The following is a 10124-nucleotide window of genomic DNA, read 5'->3' on the forward strand; positions in this document are numbered from 1 at the left end:
GGTAGAATTGTGCTGATGGTGTGCGACTGGTGCTGACCGTACATTAAGAAAAAGCGGGAAAAGCCAGTGGTGCTCCGCGTGGCGGTGTTGTACGCGTAGGTTATGGAGGGCAGAATTACGTATCAACATGTGTGGTCGTTTATGACGTACATGGCAAGGATGTTGCCGAGCGTGCGGTTGAAGCGTTCTTTATAAGGTCGTTGGTAGAACGGCGGGTCACAATATGGACGCTTGGGCTGGCGTGTCACGCGTGGGACGACGCTAGGTGGCTGCGCACGATTGCAATAACGTGCGATGTGGCTGGCACAGCCGTTCTCGAAGCATTTTGGCGGCTTATCGGGAGGGCGCCACCCGTTCACTGGGGCCGCGGTCCCGTCCATGTCGAAGGACGGCTAGCACGGGGCGGCTGCTGATATGACTGCATGACGGGCTGGAGTTGTGCGCTTCACTTCACTTTATTACCTTAAAAACCCCATTAGAGGGGTATTACATAAGGGGTGGTTAATAAAATAAACATTAGAAACAGGCGTTCATTTTGACATATGAGGGACAACAGCTTCAGTAAACGCAGATGGGTTCGTGATGGCTGCGATGGCGTGTGGAGGGCCGTTCCAGTCCCTTGATGCTCGAATAAAAAATGATGCTTGAAAAGTGGTGGTCCGGGCACGTGCGCGTGCAACTTGAAGCGGATGACCGGTGCGATGAGATATGTATGAAGGGGGCGTGATGTACGGTGGGTGATTTAGGGAGCTGAAAAAAAAATGAGCGGAAGAGAGAGAGGGTGACAACCTGTCGACGGAAAGAAAGCGTTTCCAAGCCAGATTGCGCTTTCATCGATGAAATGCTGATATCGTATGAATATGAAGATTGAATGAACCAGGTAGCACGATTTTGCGCAGCCTCAAGTGCATTTATGATATAAATCTGATGCGGATTCCAGATGGGAGATGCATATTCAAGTTTCGATCTTACAAATGATTTATAGGCCAACGCTTTTACTTGTTGTGGGGTATGACGCAGTTGTCGCCTAAGAAATCCCAGTGATCTATTAGCAGCTGAGATTATGTTAGTAGCGTGCAAGCGCCAGGACAGATCACAAGATAGGATGACACCGAGGTATTTGAATGATTGTACTGATTCTATTGGAACATCAGCAATTGAATAGGTAAATGTGAGGGGGTTACGGCTGCGAGTGAAAGACACGAGTTTACATTTGTTAGGATTTAGGTTCATCAGCCAGCGATTGCACCATTCTTGTACATTATTGAGATCGTTCTGGATGAGTGTGTGGTCAGATGTGTTAGTAACTTTGCGGTAGATTACACAATCATCTGCAAACATGCGAATGATGCATAATACTTGCGTTGGTAGATCGCTAATGTAAATTAAAAAAAGAAGTGGTCCCAAGACGGATCCCCGGGCGACGCCTGATGTTACGGGGAGTCTGCTAGAATAATAGTTATTAACACAAACAAACTGAGAGCGGTTAGTCAAGAATGCTTCTATCCATTTTAGTACGTCGGGGTGTAAATTTAACTGAGACAATTTTAGCAGCAAACGTTTATGAGGAACTGTGTCAAATGCTTTTGCAAAATCCAGTAATATGGCGTCAGTCTGAAGGTTATTGTCAAGGTTAACATGCAGGTCGTGAAGGAAAATTGCCAGCTGTTTCGCAAGAGTAACCTTTTCGAAATCCGTGCTGACAAGGGTGAAAAAAACAGATTGAGTCTAAAAAGTTCATGATATGCGAGTACATGACGTGTTCCATGATTTTGCAGGGGACACTAGTTAATGATATAGGACGATAATTTAATGGGGTGTCTCTGTTGCCCGATTTGAAGACTGGAACGACCTTGCCCACCAGTCGGATGGTAAGGTGCCTGTAGAGAGTGACTGCGAAAACAACAAAGTTAGGTATGCAGCAGATACATGGTTAATATTTTTTAAGAGTTTGGAATTAATATCATCTACACCTGCTGACGATGAAAGCTTGATGTTATCAATAATCGAAGTGATTCCGTCTGCCGAGAATATAATTGGCGACATACGCGCAGTTATGTTAGTAGATGTGGGAAGATCTGGAGTAGAAGTTTCGTTAGTAAATACAGAGAAAAAGGCTGCGTTAAAAATGTCAGCACACTCGCTGTCGCTGACCACTTCACCATGTGCATTTAACACGCTGATCAAGCGCGCCTCCTGAGGGTTTATTATTTGCCAAAATTGACGAGGGCTGTTCGTAAGCATTTTAGGCAGTTCATCGTGGAAAAAGGAGAATTTAGCTTTCCGTATAGCCCTTAGATAATCGTCCTCGGCCACAAAATATTTCTCCCAAGCAGAGGGATGTCCGTTTAGTTTGGCTGAGCGGAAGAGACGTTTCTTTTTGTTTTCAAGTCGCTTAAGTGTTTTAGTGAACCATGGCTTGTTACGATTTCCGCGGAACGTTATTCTCGGTATGAACTTATCAACGAGATCACCTAGTTTGTTTTTAAATATTGACCAGTTTTCATTAATAGAGCGCGTAGAACATAACCTCACGAACGTAGGAAGAAATGGGCTCAGATCACTATTAATTGCATCATAATTACGTTTATTGTACAGGCGGATTGTTTTGCTGACTAAATGGCGTTTCACGGGTTGAAACGAAAATGTGGCGTGAATTACTTTATGGTCGCTGACTTCAGGTAGATATTCTATTGATGATAAGCTTTCCGGATTACTGGTTAGGATGAGATCTAAGATGCTAGAAGTGCTCAGTGCAACGCGTGTAGGTTCGGATACAAGTTGGGTTAAATTCAAATTAAGGCAGAAATCCACAAAATCTCTGGCAGGCTCACTGCCCATAGTTATGGGGACGTCATTGCTCCAGTCTATTTGAGGAAAGTTAAAATCACCAAAAAGGAGGACTTCTGCTTGCGGGTGTTGATTACTAAGGTCACTCAAACTGTTATTAAGTTTAAATGAGAAATCTGGAATATTATTCGGAGGCCTGTAGCAAACACCTAGAATGATAGTATGGGGGGAAGCATGAATAATTAGCCATAATACTTCAAGATCAGAAGTGATGTTTTTGGCTACGGAGCACGATAACTGCTGGTGCACAGCAATCAGTACACCGCCCCCCCCCCCCCCCCCCCCCGCATGCCTTTGCGATCCTTTCGGTATATATGAAATTCCGGTAGGTCGGCTAGTACTTCTGTATCTGTTATATCTTCTGTTAGCCACGTTTAGGTTATCACCATTATATTACTGTTGGATGATAAAACAAGGTTGGAAAAAGCGTCACGTTTGGGAAGGAAACTGCGTTCGTTGGCAAAGATTACAGACAATGATATGTTAGATTTGGGCTTGACAGTGTAGCAGAAATTTTTACGACGGGGAAATTGCTATATTATTTCTTTGACAGACTGCGTTTGCTCGTCGTAGACGTAGCGCTTATGGCCCATATGCAGTGTTTTGAATCGCAAAGAAAAAGGTAATGATTTGCTTTTCGCGAAAGTTATGAGGTGCCTGCGAGCGTTTTGTACGGAACGAGTGAAATCCTCTCCAACGCTGAAGCAGGTTCCTTTGAACTTGCGGCCGTTAGAAAGAATCAATTCTTTTGTTTTTTGGAAGATGAATTTTACTATGACAGGACGGTGGCGGTTAGTACCTGTGCGATGACCGAGACGATGTGCGCGCTCAATTTCCTTCAATCGATACTAATATTCAGATGATCGTGGCAGTGCTTGATGATAAGTTGCTCGGTCTGGGCAAACGCCTCTGATCCAGTTGATTCAGGGAGGCCATAAAAAATAAGATTATTGCGTCGTGGCTGGTTCTCGGCGTCATCAATACGCGTTTCAAGCTTGTGTACCACGGTGGCCACTTGAGCGGTAGACGCCTTGACGGTTTCAAAGACAGAGCGCAGGGAGACAATATTTTGATAATGCCCCTCTAGATCAGTCATGCGTTTGCCCATATCAGCAATAGCTTTGTCCGTCCACAATAAATGAACTTTCAGGTCTTGAACCTGACTGATTAATTGCGACTGTCCAGCAGACAACTTCTTCAATTCAACTAGTAAAGCGTTGGAGTCCGGCCCCGGGTTGCTTTCGATATCGCCCGACATCATCAACAAAGCACGAATTACATGAGAGCACTCAAGAGCGACAAGAAGGCAGCAGTGCGGGCTCGGCAGCTGAAGCAGGAAATAATTGCTAGATTTCTTACAAAAAAGACTGTAAGCTTTACCAACCTGCATGACAAGAGTGAATGGTTTAGCGATCTGCGTCTGTGCACAGCCACCGAGCCCACAACGCGCCCCCGGTAGTGCCTGCTCTTTTGTAGTTGACCGTAAGGTTGATGTCGATGACGACAGGTTCGTCCACGCTGCATCGAGCACCACCGTGTTCAGTAGCGGTGTCATCGAAAACGCAGATCCGCCGCTCCCGACGAAATCCAGGGGCTTGAAGGGCGGTGCAGTTGAAAAACCAGGGGCGCACATCAGGGAGGGGTGACAGGCAATCCTGTCAGTTTCACCTGACGAAGCACGATATTGCAGCGGGGCTGCCAGGGAAGCCGTCACTAGGGCTGGAAGCAACAGGCGCACGAATGCGCGCTGAAACACCTGCATGACAAGAGTGAATGGTTTAGCGATCTGCGTCTGTGCACAGCCGCCGAGCCCACCACGCAACCACGTCGCCAGCAACCACGTCGCCATAGCGGAGAGGCATACTTAGAGAGAGTGGTTGGGCCGTCGCAGCGACTTCAGCGTAGGTAATGGGTGCGGCCGCAGGTATATGTTGGCGCTGTTCTGGCAAAACTTGGGCAATTTCTCGCTCGACCACGTGACGGAGCGGAGGCATAAAATTCGAGGCAGGCCTTTGTATATGTGGCGGCTGAGCGAAGGTCAACAAGGAGAGCTGGCGTGCAAGTTCTTCCCGGACGAACGCTTTCATTTCTTCAAGGAGCGTTGGCTAGTTGGAGATCGTACCCAAAACAGCAATGGGTTCGTCGCGCGATGAAGGGGGGCGTGTCATCGAGCACTGCTTTGTATCTCCTCGTAGCTCTGGCAGAGAGTGATGATGTCACTCACGGACTGAGGGTTCTTGGCAATCAAGTAGCATGCTGAAAACATCGTCCTCTATTCCTTTCTTGACATTTCTGATTCTGTGGGACTCCGGCATCGTCGCGTTGGCTCTCTTACACAAGTCCAGAATCTCTGCAATGTAGCTGGTAAAAGATTCACCCGGCTGCTGTGCACGTTTTCGCTATTCAGCACGCAGCTTGCGTACAGCAGGGCGAGCAATCAAAGCCACTAAAGAGGTCTTCAGCAAATACACGTCGGAAATTCGGGTACGGAGTTGAGTGTGACATAGTTGACGGTTTACCAAACCACAAGGGTGTTTTGGTACACGGTAACGCGGTCTGTGAACCCTCTAATCCTAAGTTCTACGTCTTTACCGACTTGGCCCATGCTAACTCTCGTGATAAAGGTGCACTGTTAGAATCACCTTTTGGTGATTTCGTGGTTTGCAATGAAAACTGCTATGTTAGTGCTTTGTTAGAACAATCTTCTAATATTACGCGTACCTGTGTGTTGCAGCTGGCTCCTCAAAAATGCGCGAAACGGAACAAGCATCTACGGTACACGCGTCACATAATCGACCTCATACGACGCAAGGAACGTATGCGCAAGTGTAACCGGCTTCGCAGTGAATGTTGCGATGCACTCCTCTTCTCGCTATAATCAGAAGTGCAGGCAAGAGTGACGGAAACAAACTTTTATTTTAACACGATATTAAGAAAGTTAATAATAGGAAACCCACCCAAATTTTGGAAAACAATAGTTACCTCTTTTTATGACTCTGTAGCATTTACCTTCTCTGGGAGCTGTAATAACTATTTGCATTCTATTTTCGCCAAGATGATGATTCCAAGCCTCACTTCGTTCATAATTCTGTACACCCGTACACGATTCGCCCAGTCTCAAAGTAACTTACGCTGATGTTCATAATCTGTTGCTAAAGATTGACACGACTAAGAGCGCGGGACCTTACGTCATATCTAATATGTTCTGAAAGAGGTCCTCGGAATGGAACGCCCGGTATCTTACAATAATTTCCAATAAATCGCTGGACAGGTCAGCCGTTACCCAAACTTGGAATCTTTCTAGTGTCAACCTGGTATTTAAATCTGCATATGAACAACTACTAGCTAATTACAGACCGATATTTCTCCTTTCCGCTTGCCGCATGCTCTCTGAACACATTATTCATAAGCCCACTGTTCAGTCATTAACCTATCACAATCTCCTTTCCAAAAACCAGCATGGCTTTCGAACTGGTTTTTCTACTGTCACGCAGCTCATTCAATTCACGCACTACATCGCTTCTGCACTGAAGGACCGCGATCAAACGGACGCCATCTTTATTGTTTATTCAAATACATTCGAGTTGTTCTGCCATAAAAAGCATCTGTGTAAACTGCACGCGTTATGCAGTGCGACTAAATTACCAGACTGTATCACTGAGCACCTATAATTGAGATCTGAATTCGCCACTTTCAATCGCGTGCAGTCTTCATGAGTCACATTCACATCAGGCGTGCCCCCGGGTTTGGTGCTTGGAGCTCTCTTATGGGTAATATACATTATTGATGTAGTAAATATTAAAAGTAACACCCCCGTCAAGCTACATATACACGCTGATGACTGCGTCCTCTACCGCACTGTTAACAACACTAATGATCAACAGGGATGAAACAATGTTTTTTCGTTGTTCTGCGAATGGAGGGACACGTGGCAAATGGAGATTAATTTCACTAAAACAAATATGGGAATAACCTTTGGTAAGAAAAAGAAGCCGCTACATTTCTCTAACAATGCTAACGGTAATTACTTGTCCCAAATTAATGACTTCAAATAGCTGGGTGTTATTTTTTCTCATAACTTGAAATGGCATGTTCAGATTTATCCCATTTCTGCGAAAGCACTTGCGAAACTTGCTTACCTTAAGGAATCTTTAAAAAACTAAACTGGAACAATACAATGTAAACTAAGTGCTTACAAATAACTAGTTCGCCCAATACTGGAATACGCTTCAAATGTTTGGTCCCCTCATTGCGCATGTGACATTGACCTTTTCGAGTCAGTTCAGAAAAAAAAAAACGGCCTTCATTCATCCGTGGTCGCTTTAATCCCAGCCTTTCCTCTTCATCGCAGGCTGACATCTTATCATTGCAGACTGTGATACGCGCACACGGGAACGAATCATCAAGCTTCACAAGATCGTTCACACGTCATCCGGCATTCAGGCATCTTTCTCTTATACATCTCCTAGCACATGTGCAACTCGACAAAGCCATCGTTCCTTTCAGGACGCATCATAGACTGTTCTAAACTTTCTTTTTTTCTTTGCACTGGCAGTTAAAATTTCGAACAACTTGAATGGTTCACTACGCGCATTGCGTTTTGGAGAATTACCTCATTCTTCAAAATTCTTCAACTACGTAATTTTTGCAGAATTATCTAACCATATATCACCTGTTAAGCTGTTTGTATAACCTTAGTGTTCGTTTGTTTGTACTAAAATCTGTACCCACTCCTGCTGTGTCTCGAAAGAGAGACAGCAGTATTTGTAGCATTGTCTAGCAGCTGAAAGGCACCTAAATTCCCATTGGCTGCGACGCCATGTCACGGGCACGCCTCGACGGAGCAAAGCGGGCGAAGCAAAACACCTGCTGCGCCGCAAGAGCGCCACGTGTTGCGTGAGGGGAGAGGGCACCGCCGAGACGCCACGTCAGCAGCACGCCTTGACGAAGCAGGTACGGCGATGCGACGCCGCGGGGCGAGACGCGTGGTCGTCTACGAGGCAGTCGCGCGACGCCCGCGTGCGGATGCCAGCGTCTTGCTATCAGAAGCCAGTGCGCGGGCTCTCTCTCTCTCTCACTGCCACTGGGCTTAGCTGGAGCACCCGCCTGCCGCCGTTGCTTCCTCGGTCTCTCGTCGCGCAGGACGTCGGCGACATACGGCGTCCTTGATTCCTCAGCAATATCGTCCAGATGATCCAGGTCTACAGACAGCATGCCAATGTAGAAATTGTGCAAAAAAGTAAGCTGCACCAATTTAATCACAAAACTCCATAACATACTCCACAGTAAAAGACGAAGACATTACTTGTAGCGCAAAGCTCGAAGAACCACTCAGAGGCGTTCAGTTGGACATTAGTGCTTTCGCAATACGCACCTCATAAGTGCTTAGGTGTCCTCGGATTTTTAAACAGCTACATGACGTAAACTTCGTAGCTTTATCGGCCATACAGATTGAAAAATCAATCCCTTACAAGCTACATTAACAAGCATAGTGTCACGTGTGTGAATGCAAACATGAAAATATATCGCTCGATGACCGCGAACTCTCACTGTCGCGATGAAGCGCACCGGCATCAGGGAGCAAGCACTTCTTCGCTCGGCCACACCTCAACGCGTCTTCGAAATGTGGCGTCACCCGACCTCTTACACCAGGAGCGCGGGAAGACAACGCGCGTGCAGCAGACATCTTGACTCGCCCAGTAGTTGCACCCGCGGCAGATTACCTGCGAAATAGGGAGTGCGCACCGCGTATGCCCTCAGCCGCGCGGACTGGCATGCGCAGCCACGGCCGGGCTAGAGGAGCAGACGTCACGTGACGTTCTCGCCCGCTATCGAGCACGGTATTGCGCGCTCAACGGCCCCCTCACCAGCCCGGGTGGGAGAATTGTACGCATGAAGCCACCATCTTTCTCGACTCACTCTCGGACGTGTTTCCTGACACCCACAGCTTGCGGCTGTTCTCCCTCTTGAACATTATGCGGAACCTCGCTTTGACGCCGATGGCGCTGCTGACAAGGACGGCGAAAATTTGCCTGAAGTGTCTATGTAATTTCTTGGGCTATAAAATACAAAGTTTGAGCACTTCATTCTGTTGGAATTGTACAAAATTATACTACAATTCAAGAGCGCGCTAGGATGTCATTGAGTTCAAAACTGGCTATCGAACTTTTCTTTCTTCAGAAATTATAATTTTTGGTATTTGCAATATGATTCTCACTGACTGCTGCTGAGTTTTTGCCCTTTTCAGCTACCACAAAGACCAGCCTCGATAAAAACGGCCGTTTTTATCGCAGAATAATGACGCAGAATAATTTGAACAGAATTTCAAAAACATAATAATAACACAGTTGATGGCGCGTTTAAGTCTAAAACTCATATTAAATGCGCGAATTTTATAAGCACTTTGACGGTTATTTATATGATATACCACATCAGGAATACCTACTAGAAAAAGATTTATGCCTGAAGATGAATAAGGCTATGCATAAATAGAACATTTAACTGCAGGAGTTCTAAGTCTCACTCAACGATGTAGTTGATCTAGCCCTCGGACTGGAAAAAGAATACAACACTTTTGAAATTTAGCAAGCACAACACAATAGCAAAAAATTGTGGGAAGTTACAGATGCTGTAATTCATGAGCGAAAGAAATCCCTCATATAAGATTGACTCGAAAAGTCTCGAAAACATTTATCGTGTATAATACTAGCCTAGGCCCAGTGCTAGCTGACTGCTTTGTGCTAAGCAGCACAATGCCAAAACCAAATTTTTTCTGTTGCACACGAGAGAAAAGTAATTAGAAAAACCTCAGGCATGCCTTGCAACAATGCTCGTGGTCATGAACGCGCTACTGTCACAGCTTCGAAACAAAACTTTGAAGTTCTTGCAGCTGCGCCTTCATAAATAGTAATTAACGATATAGGCCCAGGCGCACCCTGACATTTTGGAAAAATCAGTGGATGTTCCCCTATATACAAAAGTGATATCAACAACACTGGTAGCTGTCCGGTAATTCCGGGAATTAAACTGAACTTATTTTAATGTTGAATAGAAGAACGTGTGGAATCGTGCACGCACCTAGTTGATTTCATATTTCGCTGGTTTTTCTGAAAGGTGCGAAAGAAGACTGACGAAAAGCTTAAGGCTATCGAAAGAATTTCAGTGCCTATTTCTGAGTAAGGTGTACAGCTTCTCCAGTACGACTTATGTCCTAAAACTAACATTTAAAATTCTACTCAAACAAAAAATACATTTTCTATAGAATATTCTTCAGA

General features: G+C 45.6%; 1 pseudogene; it reads right to left on the reverse strand.

Moving 5' to 3' along the window:
- Window positions 1-3351: 3351 nt before the first annotated feature.
- Window positions 3352-4240, reverse strand: LOC142584149 (uncharacterized; annotated as a pseudogene).
- Window positions 4241-10124: the final 5884 nt, after the last annotated feature.

The sequence above is a fragment of the Dermacentor variabilis genome, chromosome 6 (genome assembly GCF_050947875.1).
Source record: "Dermacentor variabilis isolate Ectoservices chromosome 6, ASM5094787v1, whole genome shotgun sequence".
Taxonomy (NCBI): Eukaryota; Metazoa; Arthropoda; class Arachnida; order Ixodida; family Ixodidae; genus Dermacentor; species Dermacentor variabilis.